Below are 18,484 nucleotides of genomic sequence, written 5' to 3'. Positions count from 1 at the left end.
TCCTGCCTCTCTTCCTTGGAGCTGAGATTACAGAAGAGTGTCATCACTCCCACGTTTTTTGTTTTGACGCTTCTAAACTCAAGAATGTACCACTTGCTTAAAGCTTACAGAAGTCTCCCAAATCCTTGACTGATTTCTATTTTAATTCTGGTTCTATTTCTGTCCCATGAACTATCTTGCCCCAGCTTCAATCATGTTTCCCAAGAGTTCTTAATAGACCCTAAAGAGAAAACATTCAAATTGTTTGCCCCCTTCTCAAAACTACAGCAGTAACATAGTCATTTTGGCCATTTGGAATATAATTGTAAACTTGTATTGAAGACCATGAAATTCATTATCCTCCTAGATAGGAAAAAAAGAAAAAGAAAACAAAACAGGGCTTGTGGAGCTGCCGAGATGGCTTAGCAGCTAAGGCATTTGCCTGCAAAGCCAAAAGATCCTGGTTCGATTCTCCAGAACACACATAACCAGATGCACAAGGGGACACATGCATCTGGAGTTTGTTTGCAGTGGCTGGAGGCCCTGGTGTGCCCATTCTCTCCTTCTCTCTCTTTCTTTCTTTCTGTCTTTCTTTCTTTCCGCCCCCCCCCCTCTCTCTCTCTCTCTGCCTCATTCTCTCTAATAAATAAATAAACAAAATATATTTTTTTAAAAAAACAGGACTTACTACATAGAATTTCTCTGGTTTCATCAAATGTGGCTTTCCTAGTCCTAATGTTAACTGGTTTTGAGAGTGTCTGGACAAGTGTAGCTTAGAGGTTAGAGAACTGAACACTCAAACCTTATTCTAATTCCCCCAAGGCAGTGATTCTCAAGCTTTTGCCTTGACTCACAAAGAACTAGTAAGTGCAGACAGACATCAGGGCAAGTTAAGAAAGATTTATTTTAGCAAAATAAAGTAGAAAGTAAAGCAGTAAAGCTCCCAACCTGGGAGGGACCCTGAATGGATAGTCTGCATGGTGATTTGTATCAGGTCCTCTGATAATCTTGGAGATGTAAATTAGGCATCCAGTTGGGATGCATTTCATTGGTTAAGTCTAAATATATATGGAAGACCATGATTGCTTGGTGGGTCAAGGAGGAGAGAAGAGACTGGGAAGACCCTAATAGGGAACCCAAAATCAGCTTGTTTAAAACTTCCTGGGAGGAAAAACCAGGAAGCTGTTCCCCATGGCCATCTTACTTTAGAGTGAGGTTGCCCTCTAGTCTCACCAGGACAGCTCGGCATCTATGTTCTTTGGGATCTAGGTCTCTGACTACCTTGCTCCTAATCTCTGTCACCAAAATAAGAGAAGTCAAGAAGAGCAATCTCTCCCTGACCTTGAGAAGACCCATCTCAGCCCCGAAGGCATAGCTCACCCCACTATGGAAAAACAATGCAAGCACTAAGCAGCTAAGCTTTCAACTGTCCAAGGGCTGATGGCTCTATACTGCACTGATGCAGTGTGGTCATGGCAAAAGCAGTCCCTACAGGGGACATGGTGAAAAACTGTCCTTAAGATCCTCTCCTGTCTCACCTTGCTGTGCCCCACAACCACCTCCAACACCCACTCCTCAAAACAAGACTGTAAACCCACTATCCATAAGTCATATCTAATGTTCACAGGTATGGGGATTGAGTGCTGGGAGCATTGAGAAGCCAAAAAATAAAAATAAAAATAACTCACTAACATAAGACAAGGCAAAAAATAAAAAGTGTACACACTATCATTCTTTATCTGCCACAAATGATGAAAATTCTATTTCCTCACTGCTGGGATGAGCTACAATATTAATTTTAAATTCTTTCATCGTGCATTATCTCTGGATCTATAATGTTTAGAGTTTGGAGATTTTCTTTTCATTCTAAACACAAAGAGCACCTGTCGGCTGAGCTAATTATCTGTTATCAACACCCCACTGGCTCTTTTATTACCAGTCCAAAAATGTGTGTGTGTGTGTGTGTGTGTGTGTGTGTGTGTGTGTGTGTGTGTGAAGCAGAAAAGCTCAGCTGTTTGCTCTCCAATTGTCAAAGAGCTTGGGAGCAAAATTTTAGAGGGATGTTGGGATGAGGTAAATTTCTGGGTCTCACATAGTAGTGAATTGGAGGAAGAGGCAGTGCCCTTGAAAAGACAGACAACACATGAGAACGTATTCCTCGGGTGCTCTGTGAGTGTACATGGGTCCTGCAGGGTCCCCAGCCACATCAGTATCACAGGTGAATACAGTGGCCCTGTTAAAAGCTTTTTGGTACCAGCCTGTTCCATGTGGTTCCCAATGGGAAAAATAACTAGGGAAGGAACTGTGGTGCAGTTGCTAGTTTGCTAGTTGTCCAAATAATATCTATTCCTCCTTCATTTTGTTAATGAAATCTTAAATTTGATTCAGGTAAAGATGTAACCTATTATAATCCATGGAGACTTCCAGCTAAAATGGTAGAATGGGAGCCTGGCTGAAGAAACCTGGGAGAAAAGAGATAAGATAAAACACAATACATTCTTCTTCCCAAAAAGTCAAGTGTGTAAGGAACTTATTAAGCCAGATGAAGCCCCTGCAGAGAAACAGGAAGGAGTGCCAGTAATGATAAAGCAATCAGCTGGTGGACCTGGGAAGTCCATCTCCCTACCCTGCCCTCCCTGGGCCAGCAAGAGCATTGGAAGCTACTGGAAAGGGATTCTCCACTCACACCAGCACTTCAAAATCAAAAGAACCTTGAAGTAGAAGACAATGGGGGACCAGGTGAGTATCCTGCAAGGCCCTCTCCCCTAAACACCAGCACTGGGAACACCACTGGAGATTTCGGAACAAGGGATCCCAGTCACCCATCCCCCATGCAGAATCCAGGCCACCAAATCTGGGCCACCGACTGACTTAACCAGCTGAGACAAACACGTAGCACACCAAAAAGGGAACTGGTGTCACAACTCAGCATAGGTGAAATAGAAAGTCACCCCAAAGGTAACTGAGCTGGTTTACACTGGGGCAATGCATACCCCAAAGCAGGACATATAGGTTTAAGCTGGAAGTGCTCATTACACCTCTGACATTGGGACAGATTGCTTTAAAAAATAACATCCAAGGTGCAAAAGAATTAACAACCCAAAACCCACCCCACTAAAGCAGACACTGGCTTGTTAGATCTGATGTAATCTTAGTAAAACAGTTTAGGCTGAGATCGATTCAGTGAATTTTATTAGACCTTCAAAGAAGAACTAATACCAATGCTTCTCAAATATTCTATAAAATAGGAAAAGAAGGGACACTACCACACTCCTCTTATGATGCCCATATTATCCTGACCCCAAAACTAGATAAAGTCTCAACAGAAAAAGAAAATTACAAACAAATCTCCCATGAACATAGATGCAAAAATTTCCAATAAAATATGGGCAAACAAAATACTGGAATAGATTGAAAAGATAATTCACCCTGATCAAGTGGGTTATATGCCAAAGATGCCAGGGTGGTTCCACATAGGTAAATTGATGAATGTAATACACCATATAAATAGAATCAAGAAAACAAATCACATGATTATCTCAATAGATGCAGTAAAGACATTTAACAAATTCCACTATCACTATCATCAAAAAAGTTCTGAAGAACTAAGATTGAATGAACATATCTCAACACAGTAAAGACTATATTTGACAAACCTATAGTCAACATTATATTACATGGGTAAAAAACTGAAGCATTTCTAAATGGGAAACAGGAAAAGGGTAGCCACCTTTTCCATTTTTTTAATGAGTTTATTTTTTATTAACAACTGTCATGATTATAAAAAAATATCTCATGGTAATTCCCTCCCTCTCCTCGCTTTCCCCTTTTAAACTCTACTTTCCATCATATTCCTTCCCCCTCTCAATCACTCTCTCTTTTCTATTTATATTACGATCTTTTTCCTCCTATTATGATGGTCTTGTGTCGGTAGTGTCAGGTACTGTAAGGTTATGAAGATCCAGGCCATTTTGTGTCAGAAAGAGCACATTGTAAGTCCTACCCTTCCTTTGGCTCTTATATTCTTTCTTTCCTCCTCCTTTTCTGCAATGGACCCTGAGACTTGGAAGGTGTGATAGAGATACTGCAGTGCTGAGCACACCTCTGTCACCCCTTCCCAGCACCGTGATGCCTTCTGAGTCATCTCAAGGTCACTGCCCTCTGAAAAGAGAAGGTTCTGTAACCAAAAGTGATTAATTAATATATGAGTATGAACATTAAGAGAAGTGCTTACTGGGCAGATTGCTGAGTATAGTATATACATTTAGCCAGACAGCAGCAGACATTACACCCCTAGGCCTCATGACTACCCCTGTTGTAGGTTTTCAGTATCAGGGATGTATTCCCTCCCATTAAGTGGGACTCCAGTCAAATTAAAGGGCAGTTGGTGTTCCCTGATAAGAGAGGTGCCACAATTGCACCTGCTGACCCATTTGGCCTGGCTGGCCAAATATAAGGCTTGCAGTGTTCACTGTTGAGTATCTCCATTGGTGATTTCTGTCTCTGCCATTAAACTACATGCAGTATAGCTTTTTTCCAGCTTTCTGTCAGCAGATCTACATGAAGGAGGTTTTCAGCTCAGCTCCAGCAGGATTTCTCAGTGACCTTGCAGCTCAAGTATGTGGAATCTTCAGCAATAGGGTCTTATCATCTATGTCTGGTGGGAAACCAAGAGCCTTGACAATGGCCTGTAATGTTTTGGGCATATAAGTGACCACCCTGGCCAACAACTCATTGGAAGGTATCCCATCCCTGGAACTGAAAATTTTCTAATAATAATCTATGGCTTCTGGGTGTTCCATTGTCCAAAAATTAGGTTTCTATATGACTTATTTATATCCTCTTAGATTTTGATGAGCCCTCCCCCCACCTTTCCTTACTGAATCTCTTCCCCTGACCTCATTAGGCCTTTCCACCCCCATTAATCTGTTCTTCTACTTAAATATATACAATACTATCCTATTAAATCCCCCCTCACTCCTTTCCTATTCCTTTTATATCCCCTTTCTAGCTTACTGGCCTCTGCTACTGAGTTTGAAATTTGCAGGAAAATGGATAGATTTGGAAAGGATTATACTAAGTGAGGTAGCCCATTAAAACTACATTGAGATTCCATAGCTCTTAATGTTCATAGAAGTCCAACCATTTGTACCTAGGAGCCACATATGAGATGTTTGGTTTTTGGGACCTGAGTTTATTTAAGAATTTTTAAGCAAACATAAAAATCATTACAGACTGCTTTCTATTATCACAAGAGGTGGGGGAAATCAGATCAAATAATATGGCTTATCTTTCCCCTTAATAATATGACTAAAGTATAACCATGTTACAGTGTCATTAAATATGCTTCCCAAGAGCCAGGCATGGTGGTGCACGCTTTTAATCTCAGCACTTAGGAGACAGAGGTAAGAAGATTGCCATGAATTCGAGGCCACCCTGCGACTACTTAGCGAATTCCAGGTCAGCCTGGGCTAGAGTAAGACCCTACCTTGAAAAAAACAAAAAAATGCTTCCCAAAAGATGGGGATACAGCTAGTACATCTGCCTAGAATGCATGAGGCTCTGAGTTTGGTCTGTAACACTACATAAAAACTAATTTCAAAGTTATTTTGAAGAGATGCAGGTGGGTAAAACCCAAAAAGATTGAAGGGAGTAAGATTAAAACTAGAGTGTTGTGATTGAAGTCATAAAATGCAGAACATATGGGTTAAAAGAAATGAAAAGTCATGCACGAAATGCAGAAACAGAGAATTAGAGCTGGGTGGTGGTGAGCTCCCTGAACCCAGGCTGGGGACTACTGTAGCTCAGTGGTTAAACACTTGTACAGCATATATAACCCTAGGTTCCATCCCCGCACACACACGCGCGCGCACACACACACACACACACACACACACACACACACACGACCCCCAGACAAACAGCAATAACCAGTCTCCTTGCGGCACCCGGTGCTTCAGAGAGGAGAAGATAACTCTTGGGAAGTTATGCTGCTGCAGTGCCAGGGCTGGAAAATTGAGCCAAGTTTTGAGTTTTCTTTTTTAAGTGAAGGGTTTAGAAAAAGCAGTCTCCCAATGCTATGGGTTGGATTGTGTCACTCTCCTCTCCTCCCTGCCAACCAAGTTGATGCATTGCTGTCCTAACTTCCCAGGAGCTCAGATTGTGACTTTGTTTGGAGATAAGATTTTAACAGACATAGTCAACCTAAGAGAGGTTATTATATCAGTTCTAATTCAATATGAGTAGTGCATGCATGTACCATGGCTTCTTCCTGCTTTCTATCAGCTGGTCTACATGGAGGAGGTTTTCATCTCAGTTCCAGTAGGATTTCTCAGTGCCTTGCAGCCCAAGTATGTGGAGTCTTTAGCAATAGGGTCTTACCATCTATTCCTGGTGGAAAAACAAGGGCCTCTGCAATGGCCTATAATGTTTTGGGGGCATCAGGGACCTTGCTGGCCAACAACTCACTGACAGGTATCCCATCCCTGGCACTGAAAAACTTCTAGGAACAATCTATGGCTCTTGAATGTTCCATTGTCCAAAAACTTAGGTCTCCATATGATTTATTTACATCCTCTTAGATTTTGATAAGCCCTCCCTCCACCTTTCCTTCACTCAATCTCTTCCCCTGACCTCACTTCGGGCCTTTTCAGCCCCATTAATCTGTTCTTCTACTTACATGTATACATTACCATCCTGTTAAGTCCCCTCTCCCTTCCTTTCTATTCCCTTTATAACTCCTTTGTAGCTTACTGCCCTCTACTACTGAGACTTCTTCCTACTCACACAGAAGTCCAATCATCTGTAGCTAGAATCCACATATGAGAGAGAACATGAGACGTTTGGCTTTCTGGGCCTGGGCTACCTCACTTAGTATAATCCTTTCCAAATCCATCCATTTTCCTGCAAATTTCATAACTTCATTTTCTTTACTGCTGAGTAGAACTCCATTGTATAAATGTGCCATATCTTAATTATCCACTCATCAGTTGCGGGATATCTAAGCTGATTCCATTTCCTAGCTATTGTGAATAGAATGCCAATAAACATGGTTGAACAAGTATCTCTAAGGCAGTGAGACCAGTTCTTAGGACATATGCCTAGGAGTGCTATAGCTGGGTCATATGTTAAATCTATTTTTAGCTGTCTCCACACTGATTTCCACAATGGCTGGACAAGATTGCAATCCCACCAACAGTGTAGAAGGGTTCCTCTTTTTCAGCATCCTCGCCAGCATTTATGGTTATTTGTTTTCATGATGGTGGTCAATCTGACAGGAGTACGATGGAATCTCAATGTAGTTTTAATCTGCATTTCCCTGATGACTGGGGATGTAGAACATTTTTTAAGACGTTTATATGACATCTATATTTCTTCTTTTGAGAACTCTCTATTTAGTTCCATAGCCCATTTTTAATTGGGTTGTTTGATTTATTACTTAGTTTTTTTTCAGTGAAAATGGGTTTATTTTTTTTTGTTTATTAGCTTTCTATTCTGCAAGTACAGGCAGTTTGGTACCATTATTAGGCTCATCCATGGCTTACCCCCTCCCCATTGGCCCCTTCTTGTTGAGGTATATGGGTCGTGCATTGTGGGGTTAGCCCACAGTTATTGGTATGATAAATGTCTCTGTATATCATGACCCACTATTTAGTTTTTTGAGTTATTTGTATATCCTAGATCTTAATCCTCTATCAGATGTATAGCTGGCAAAGATTTTCTCCCATTATGTAGTTGCCTCTTTGCTCTATTCACAGTGTCCTTTGCTGTACAAAATATTTGTAATTTTATGAAGTCCCAGTGGTTAATCTGTGGTTTTATTGCCTGAGCAATTGGGGTTGTATTCAAAGGCTTTGCCAAGACCAATATGTTGAAGGATTTCCCCTACTTTTTCTTCTAGCAGTTTCATAGTTTCAGGTCTCATATTAAGGTCTTTGATCCATCTGGACTTAATTCTTATGCATGGAGAGAGAGAAGGATTTATTTTCATCCTTCTATGGATACATATCCAGTTTTCCCAGCACCATTTGCTGAAGAGGCTGTCTTTTCTCCAATGAGTATTTTTGGCATTTTTGTCAAATATCAGGTGGCTGTAGCTACCTGGGCTTATACCTGGGTTCTCTATTCTGTTCCCTTGATCTACATATCTGCTTTTGTGCCAGTACCTATGTGCTGTTTTTGTTACTTTGTCTCTGCATATAGGTTAAAATCATGTATGGTGAGACCACCAGCCTTATTTTCGTTGCTCAAAATTGTTTTCAAGATTTTGGGGGGGCTCCCAAATGAATTTTTGGATTGTTTTTTCTATTTCTATAAAGAATGCCATTGGAATTTTGATGGAGATTGCATTAAATATGTAGATTGCTTTTGGTAGGGTTCCCATTTTCACAACATTGGTTCTTCTGAAACAAGAACAAGGAATGGGTTTCCATTTCCTAGTGTCTTCTGCAATGTCCCTCTTAAGTGTTTTAAAGTTCTCATTGTAGAGGTCCTTTACTGCCTTGGTTAGGTTTATTCCAAGGTACCTTATTTATTTATTTTTTTGATGCAATTGTGAATGGGAGTGATTCTCTGATTTCATCCTCTGTGGGTTTGTTGTTAGCATATAGGAAGGCTACTGATTTCTACGTGTTTATTTTGTATCCTGATACATGGCTATAGGCGTTTATTAGCTCTATCAGTTTGCTGCTAGAGTATTTAGGGTCCTTTATGTATAGAATCCTATCGTCTGCAAATAACTTGATCTCTTCCTTTCCAATTTATATACCTTTTATGTGTGTCTCTTACCTTATTGCTATGGCTAAGATTTCCAGTTCTACATTAAATAAAAGTAGGGACAATGGACACCCTTGTCTTGTTCCTGAATTTAGTGGAAAGGCTTCAAGTTTTTCTCCATTTAGTAATACATTGGCTGTAGGCTTGTCATAAATACCCTTTATTATGTTGAGATATATTCCTTCTATTTCCAATCTCTGTAGTACTTTTATCATGAAGGGGTGTTGGATTTTGTCAAATGCTTTTTCTGCATCTAATGAGATGATCATGTGAATTTTGTTCTTCAGTCCATTTATATAATGTATTACATATAGCAATTTGTGTATGTTGAACCATCCCTGCATCTCTGGGAAAAAGCCTGTTTGGTCAGGGTGAATGATCTTTCTGATATATTCTTGTATTCTGTTTGCCAATACTTTGTTGAGAATTTTTTCATGTTCATGTGGGATATTGGTCTGTAATTTTTGTTTATTGTTCTATCTTTGCCTGGCTTTGGTATCAGGGTGATGCTGACTTTGTAGAAAGAATTTGGTAGGATTCCTTCTTTTTCTATTTTATGTAAAAGTTCAAGAAGCATTAGTGTTAGTTCTTTCATGAAGGTCTGGTAAAATTCACCAGTAAATCCATCTGGGCCTGGACTTTTTTTAGATGGGAGATTTTTGATAACTGCTTGGATCTCCATTCTTGTTATAGGTCAATTTAAATGGTTAATCTCTTCTTGACTTAATTTATGTAGGTCATATAAGTAAAGAAAATCATCCATTTCTTTCAGATTTTCAAACTTAGTGGAGTATATGTTCTTTAGTAGGTCCTTATAATTTTTTGAATTGCTTTGTTATCTGTTGTGATGGTGCCTTTTTCATCTCGAATTTTATTAATTTGTGTCTCTTCTCTTTCTTTTGGTCAGATTTGCTAAGGGTTTTTCAATATTGTTTATCCTTTCAAAGAACCAACTCTTTGTTTCATTGATTCTTTGGACATTTTTGTTTCTATTTCATTAATTTCTGCCCTAATCATTATTATTTCTTTCTATCTACTGACTTTCAGTTACCCTTCTTCTTTTTCCAAGGCTTTAAGGTGAAGCATTAGGTCAGTTACTTTCCACCTTTCTAATTTTTTTTATTATTTTTATTTATTTATTTGTAAGCAGACAGCAAGTGAGAGAGAGATTGAGAATGGACATGCCAGGGCCTGTAGCCACTACAAATGAACCCCAGACACATGTATCCCTTGTACATCTGCCTTATGTGGATCCTGGGGAATCAAATCTGTGTCCTTTGGCTTTGCAGGCAAACACCTTAACTGTTAAGCCATCTATCCAGCCCTCAAATTTCTTAATATGGTCACTTAAAGCCATAAATTTACCTCTTAGGACTTCCTTCATTGTGTCCCAAAGGTTTTGGTATGTTGTGTTCTCATTATCATTTGACTCTATGAATTTTTTACTTTCCTTCTTGATTTCTTCATTGACCCACTCATCATTTAGTAGTATACTGTTTAGTTTCCATGATTTTGTGTATGTTCTACAGCTTTTCTTGCTATTGACTTGTAGTTTGATTCCATTGTGGGCAGATAGAATGCAAGGGATTATTTCACTTTTCCTGTATTTGTTAAGATTTGCTTTGTGTCCTAATATACGGTCTATTTTAGAGAATATACCATGTGCTGCTGAAAACAATATGTGTTCTGCAGCATTTTGATGAATTGTCCTGTATATATCTCCTAGGTCCATTTGTTTTATGACCTTATTTAATCCAGATGCCTCTCTGCTTATTTTTTGCCAGGATGACCTGTCAATTGATGAGAGTGGGGTGTTGAAGTCACCCACTACAACTGTGTTTGGTGTTATCTGTGACCTTAGTTCTAATAGTGTTTGTTTGATGAAGTTGGGAGCCCCCATGTTAGGTGCATATATGTTTAGGATTGTAATGTCCTCCTGTTGGAGTGTGCCTTTAATCAATATAAAGTGACCTTCCTTATCTTTCATAACTAATGTTGAATTGAAGTCTACCTTGTCAGATATTAGGATAGCAACCCCTGCTTATATTCTATGCCCATTTGTTTGAAAAACTGTTTTCCACCCTTTCACCCTAAGACAATGTCCATCCTTTGAAGAAAGGTGAGTTCCTTGGAAGCAACAAATTGAAGGATCCTGCTTTTTAACCCAGCCTCAAACCTATGTCTTTTGGTTGGGGCATTGAGGCAGTTGATATTGAGTTATTCTTGAAAGGTGTGTATTTATTTTTGTCACTTTTTTTTGGATTTGCAGTTCTTCCTGTTTTGCCTTTGCTCTCTTGTATTAACTAATATTTGAACATGGTTTGTTTTTCCATGGTTCCTTATATGTGTGCTTTTCTTTTTCTTCAACATGGAGGATGCTTTCACATATTTTCTATAGAGCTGGTTTTGTCTTCAAATATTCATGTAGCTGCTTTTGTTGTAATATGTCCTTATTTTCCCATCTATTTGAATGGATAGCTTTGCAGGATAAAGTAACCTTGGTTGACAGTTGTTATCTTTCAGTATTTGGAATACATCACTCCATGCCCTTCTGGCTTTTAAAATTTGTGTTGAGTAATATGCTGTGATCCTGATGGGCTTGCCTTTGTAGGTAACTTGATTTTTCTCTCTAAATGCTTTCAAGATATTTCCTTGGTTTGTATGCTTGATAGTTTAATTATAATATGGTGAGGAGAGGTTCTTCCCAGGTTTTGTCTGTCTGGTGTTCTTACGGCTTCCTGTATCTGCATTAGCATCTCTTTCCCAATTTGGGAGAAGTTTTCTTCTATGATTTTGTTGAAAACACCCACTATGCCTTTGGAGTGAAATTCTTCTCCTTCTATATATCCTGAATTCTTATGTTTGATCTGTTCATTGTGTCCTGAATATCTTGAAATTCCCACTCATACTTTCCTGATAGTTTGTCCTTGTCTTTGCTGGACTATACTGGATCTGCCACCTGGTCTTCTAGTTTAGATATTCTGTGCTCTCCTTCATCAATTCTACTGGTGAGATTTTCTACAGAGTTTGTTTTTTAATTTCACAATACAGAACTGACCATCATGCTTTGTAAATACTAAGACTACCAGAATAATCAATAAGAAAGAGATAGATCTTAAAATCATGGTGTCACTGCAGGAAAATTTGTGTGTTCTCCTATGGAAGGAAGAAAAAATTGCCTGCTAGAATGAAGGGCAGTGACTAACAAATTCAGGCTAGCAAACACCCAGAGCCCAGGATCATTCATGGTCAAACAAGCTTGTCATCTAGTTATAAACTGTGGTGTATCAACTATAGATAGTTACCACTACCAAATGGCCAAACTCCATGGCCTCACTGAAAAAAACTACTGGAAATTAAATTCTGCATGATCTGCACAACACTGCAGATAGTTGTGATAGGTCCTTCATATATATTTGGTGACCAAACATTTGAAGAGACAGAAATCCCATGACTTCTGAAAGTGATGCTGGCTAACATCATAGCATATGAGGCTGGAGAGATGGCTTAGTGGTTAAGGTGCTTGCCAGCAAAGCCAAAGGACCCAGGCTCAATTCCCAGTACCCGCATAAAGTCAAATGCACAAGGTGATGCATGCATCTGAATTTCACTTGCTGTGACTAGAGGCCAGGGCATGCCAATCCCCCCCCCTTTCTCATAAATAAATAATTTTTAAAAAAACATATGAACAAATGAAAATGATGGTCCCACCCAGACCATGAGATGATGACCTGGTTTCTGATGAGCTAATACAGGCCAATGGGGAGTCCACTTGCATTATGACTCCAAGGCTCTTGCATTAAATAATTTACATTCCACACAGACTTGGGAAGCTCCCTCCAAGGCACCAAACCACTGCCAGGAATTTGGATGTGAATAGACAAAATCATTCATATTGAAAATGAAAGTTGCTTTGAACACTAATTCATATTGTTTAAAAAGAGGAATCATGACTTCTGGTTAATATGGCAGTGTAGGTACCATGCCAAAGCAGCCTGGGGGGGGAAAGACCAAAAAAATTCAGCAAAATACACACTTTTACTAAAAAGTGAGGTGTATAGGAAATTGAAATGGCAGGGGAGAAGTAGAAGAGATCCAGAGCCTGCACAGGCCGAAAAAGGCAGAAAAAGCAGGTCTGCCAACTGCAGCAGTGGTGGCGCACCAGAAAGCAGCCAGGCCTGGCTCGAGCCACAGGAAAAGCCAGGTGAGGGGAGCTTCCACTCAAACCGGTGCTCTCTGCAACTCAAGAAACGTGAAGAGTGAGTGGCAGTGAACAATGGAGGAGCAGACCATGAGGTAGAAGAACACGTGGAACAGCAAGAGAACTAGAGCAGCTGCAGCTCCCTCCCCTCCCCCACTGCCTGAGCCCAGCTCCAGAGAACAGAGCAGCGGTTCCAGGACCCGGCCACACCAACTTGAGCCGACAGCAGGACCCAAGCAGGAGCAAGGTCCAGCAGCAACATCAGCAGCTCCGGCACCGGCAACAGTGGCCCCAGCAGTGACGGATCCAGTAGCAGCAGCTTCAGAAGCAACAGCAGCAGCAGATCCAGCAGTGACAGTTTCAGAGGCAGCACTGGCAGATCCAGCAGTGGCAGCTACAGCAGCAGCAGCAGCAACAACAACAACAACAGGAGCAGCTTCAGCAGCAGGGGTGACAGATCCAGCAGTGGCAGCTTCAGCAGTAGCAGTAGCAGTTCCAGCAGTGGGGGTGCCGATCTGCAGGACCACAGTTGCCAGCCTCAGTTTGCCATGCAGGAAAAGCCGATGCCCAGCTCCAGAAATCAGGACAGCAGCCCAACTATCCAGCCAGCAACTTGACTAAGACCAAAATCATCCAAAAAGGTAACTGGGAATGACTGTACCAGGGAAGGGTCTCACTTGGACACAAGCTGACTTGGATCTCTCAACAGACCAGAAATCTTAACCTCTCTGTTGGTAGAGGATCTGGTTGTTATAATAACTACTCTTGCATAAATATTCGGTGCTGATTTTGATTGAATGTGTACAGTGTTTAGTTCAATTTTAGAATCTACCTGTATTTTATTCCACTCAGCCTACTTGAATACTCCCATAGCAGGGAAACTCAACCCCTAGGAACACCTTTGTAGATACTCTGAGAGCCTTAAGAGCCACACCTAACACGTTAAGCTCCTATCCTAAAGATATATAACATCAAATCAATTGATACAGCTAAGAATACCTAGCTAGCTAGAAAATCCAAGCATTAACTTAATCTAAGATGCAAAAATATATACATTATAACACAAGAAACACTAAAAAGCAAGACGATATAAATCCACCTAACAGTATTAATGTATCAGAAATGACCTCCAGTGAGAACGAGTTAGAGGAAATGCCTGAGAAGGATTTCAAAAGAATGATTGTAAATATGTTCAAAGAAGTCAGAGAACAAATCAAAGGAGTCAAAGAGGAACTCAAAGAGGAAATAAAGGAATCAAAGAAGACGCAGGACACCAATTTCATGAAATACAGAAGGAAATACAAGACATAAATAAGGAAATAGAAATAATAAAGAAAAACAAGTCAGAATTACCAGCAATGAAGAACACAATTAATGAAATTAAAAAAACTCTGTAGAAAACCTCACCAGTAGAATGGATGAAGGAGAGGACAGAATATCTAAGCTAGAAGACCAGGAGGCAGATCTAATTCAGGCCAACAAAGAGAAAGACAAACTTATAGAAAAGTATGACTGGGAATTTCAAGATGTTTGGGACACTATGAAAAGATCAATTATAAGAATTCAGGGCATAATAGAAGGAGAATTCCACTCCAAAGGTATAGCAGGCATCTTCAACAAAATCATAGGAGAAAACTTCCCCCAAATTGGGAAAGAGGTGCCAATGCAGATACAGGGAGCCTTTAGAGCACCAGCCAGACAAAACCTGGAAGGAACCTCTCCTCACCATATTATAATCAAACTACCAAACACACAAACCAAAGAAAAAATATTGAAAGCAGTTAGAGAGAAAAATAAAGTTACCTACAAAGGCAAGCCCATCAGGATTACAGCAGATTATTCAACACAAACTTTAAAAGCCAGAAGGGCTTGGAGTGATGTATTCCAAGTACTGAAAGATAACAACTGTCAACCAAGGTTACTTTATCCTGCAAAGCTATCCATTCAAATAGATGGAGAAATAAGGACATTCCATGACAAAACCAGGCTGAAGGAGTGTTTGAAGACAAAACCAGCTCTACAGAAAATACTTGGTAGAATCCTCCATGCTGAAGAAAAGGGAAAGCACACATATAAAGAACCTGGAAAAAACAAGCAATACTCAAATAGTAGTTAACACAACAGAGCAAAGGTAGAACTGGAACCACAAAAAAAAAAAAAAAAAAGACAAACCTAAATAAACACCTTTCAATAATATCTCTTAATATCAACGGCCTCAAATGCCCAACCAAAAGACATAGGTTTGCAGACTGGGTTAAAAAGCAGGATCCTACAATTTGTTGTCTCCAAACCTCACCTTTCTACAAAGGATGGACATTATCTTATGATAAAAGTACTACAGAGACTGGGAATAGGAGGAACACATCTCAATATAATAAAAGCTATTTATGACAAGCATACAGCCAACTATTACTAAATGGAGAAAAACTGGAAGCTTTTCCACTAAAATCAGGAACAAGACAAGGGTGTCCACTGTCCCCACTTTTATGTAATATAGTTTTGGAAATCTAGCCATAGCAATAAGGCAAGAGGCACACATAAAAGGGATACAAATTGGAAAGGAAGAGATCAAGTTATCATTATTTGCAGATGACATGATTCTATACATAAAGGGCCCTAAAGACTCTAATAGCAAACTGTTAGAGCTGATAAAAACATACAGCCATGTTAATAAATAAAAGCCAAAATAAAAACACAGAAATCAGTTGCCTTCCTATATGCTAACAACAAACACACAGAGGATGAAATCAGAGAATCACTCCCATTCATAATTGCATCAAAAAAAAAATAAATATAAAGAACCTTGGAATAAACCTAACCAAGGAAATAAAGAGTCTCTACAAGCCGGGCGTGGTGCCGCACGCCTTTAATCCCAGCACTCGGGAGGCAGAGGTAGGAGGATCGCCATGAGTTCAAGGCCACCCTGAGATGACAGAATTAATTCCAGGTCAGCCTGGACCAGAGTGAGACCCTACCTCGAAAAACCAAAAAAAAAAGAGTCTCTACAATGAGAACTTTAAAACACTCAAGGGAGAAATTGCAGAAGACACTAGGAAGTGAAGAAACGTCCCTTGTTCCTGGATCAGAAGAATCAATATTGTGAAAATGGCAATCTTACCAAAAGCAATCTACACATTTAATGCAATCCCTATCAAAATTCCAAAGGCATTCTTCATGGAAATAGAAAAAATAATCCAAAAATTCATTTGGAATCTCAAAAAAAAAAACAAAAACTAGGATATCTATAATAACACTGTGCAACAAAAGTAAGGCTGGTGGTATCACCATACCTGATTTTAACCTATACTACAGAGCCATAGTAACAAAAACAGTGCGGTACTGGCACAAAAGCAGACATGTAGATCAATGGAACAGAATAGAGAACCCTTATGTAAGTCCAGGTAGCTATAGCCACCTGATATTCGATAAAAGTGCCCAAAATACTCATTGGAGAAGACAGCCTCTTCAGCAAATGGTGTTGGATATATATCTGTAGAAGGATGAAAATAGAATCTTCTCTCTGCATGCACAAGAATTAAGAATTAAGTCCAACTGGATTAAAAACCTTAACATGAGACCTGAAACTCTGAAACTGCTAGAGGAAAAAGTAGGGGAAACCCTTCAACATATTGGTCTTGGCAAAGACTTTCTGAATACAACCCCAATTGCTCAGGCAATAAAACCACAGATTAATCCCTGGGACCTCATGAAATTACAAAGATTTTGCACTGCAAAGGACACAGTGAAAAAAGCAAAGAGGCAACCTACAGAATGGAAAAAAATCTTCGCCAGCTATCTATCTGATAGAGGATTAATATCTAGGATATACAAAGAACTCAAAAAGTTAACTAATAAGGAATCAAACAAGCCAATCAAAAAATGGGCTAAGGAGCTAAATAGAGAGTTCTCAAAGGAAGAAATACGAATGGCATATAAGCATTAAAAAGATGTTCTCCGTCACTAGTCATCAGGGAAATGCAGATTAATACTACATTGAGAGACGTGCGGGATGGCGAGGTCGAACCCCCCCCCCCTCACTGCGCTTTTCGGGTCAAGTTCTCGGAGCAGCGGCGGCTCCTCACTACCCTGACCTGAGACAACACCGCGCTCCAGAAGGCGCGGTCTACGTGGCCAGGGCAGCTTTTTGTCCTCGATGTACCCCGTAGTGCACAGAGGCGTGCCTGAGGCGACTCCTGCCCCCTGCGGCCCCGTCAGGTCTGTGGCGCTGCCGAGGAAGCCGGAGCTTGCTGAGAACCGTGAAGAGAACAAGTCTAAGTACTTCACCCCAAGCCCGCCGGGCTTCCAGGTAGCCTACGGGGTGTTCCCGAAGCCTGGGGAGTGGCAGCCGCCTTGAGCCGGAAGGGCCCTTGCTGGTCTCTAGAGCGCCACCCGTGAAGAGGGGCGCTCCCACGTGGGTCCGGCCGGACCCTGGGCCCTGCGGGTCCAGCGGGACGCGTTCATGGAGGCCTACGACCAGAAGATAGCCGGGCAGCAGCCTCGGGCCAAGGAGGAGGAAGGCGTCCCCGACGAGGAGGGCTGGGTGACGGTGACCGGGGCCGCGGCCCGGGCAGCCGGGACAGAGCAGCAGCCCGCGGGTGACGGAGAAGGAGAAGGGCAGCGCGCCCGCGGCGCCGCGGGGACAGAGGGCGGGATCGAGGCGCCCGGCGCAATCCGAGCCCGCTGAGCCAGGGCGCGTGCGAGCGGCCGGCGCTCAAGACTGACCGGCGCGGCCTCCCGAGCAGCGGCAGCCGCTCGCCCCGTTCCCTGCCAGCCCTTGGCCTCGGGGAGCAGCCGCTCCTCTCCCGCCTGCAGACGCGCCCCGGGAAAGCAGGCGGCTTCCTCCGCGTGCTCGGCCTCCACGGAGAAGCCCCTGTTGGCAGTGAACGGCCTGAAGAGCAGTGAGGAAGTTAGCTCTCATTCCCACCCTGCTGCCTCAACCACCAGCAGCTCACTAGCTGCCAAACAGCCCCCGGGTCTAGACACGGTTCTCTGGAAGTCACAGATGTAAGAGTCAGCAGCTCCGCCTCAGGATCCTCTGCTGCCCACCTTGTGTTCAAGACCACCAGAAATGTGCCTGGCAGGGCTGGGGCGCTCGGAAGGCGAGTGCAGCTGGAAGCTCACGGTCTCTGAAGCCGCAGCTCTGGGGTCCTGTTAGCTCTGCAGGAAGCAGCTGGTGATGCCAGCCGCAAGGTGTCATTCATATGCACGCAGCGACTGCCGGGGATTTGCACATACTGGCACCGCTGGAGAAGGGCATGTGATGAGGTGTGAGCAGAAGGATGGGTGCTGCTTACTGAGGGGCTCCCCCGTTGCTTACTGAAGGTGGGTCCAGTGACACCTTGAAGGGACCAGGGAGCTACAGAGCAGGTTTCAGACTTGCCCCGCTGGGAAAGAATGCCACACAGAAAGGAAAGAATGCCACACAGCAGGGCCGCCTTTTGTAATGACAGGATGTGTGCAGCCGCCGGCAGGACCCCAGCAGGCTCACAGCCACAGCACAAGCCCATTCCCACCCTGTGGCCGTCACCC

General features: G+C 41.9%; 1 pseudogene; it reads left to right on the top strand.

Annotated features, from left to right (window-relative positions):
* The window catches only part of LOC101595744, a 29,187-nt pseudogene extending 11,548 nt beyond the window's left edge, over nucleotides 1-17,639 (top strand).
* Nucleotides 17,640-18,484: the final 845 nt, after the last annotated feature.

This window comes from Jaculus jaculus, chromosome 18, assembly GCF_020740685.1.
Source record: "Jaculus jaculus isolate mJacJac1 chromosome 18, mJacJac1.mat.Y.cur, whole genome shotgun sequence".
Classification (NCBI taxonomy): domain Eukaryota; kingdom Metazoa; phylum Chordata; class Mammalia; order Rodentia; family Dipodidae; genus Jaculus; species Jaculus jaculus.
The sequence above is the reverse complement of the archived record's forward strand: the minus strand, read 5'-3'. Positions and strand labels throughout refer to the sequence as shown.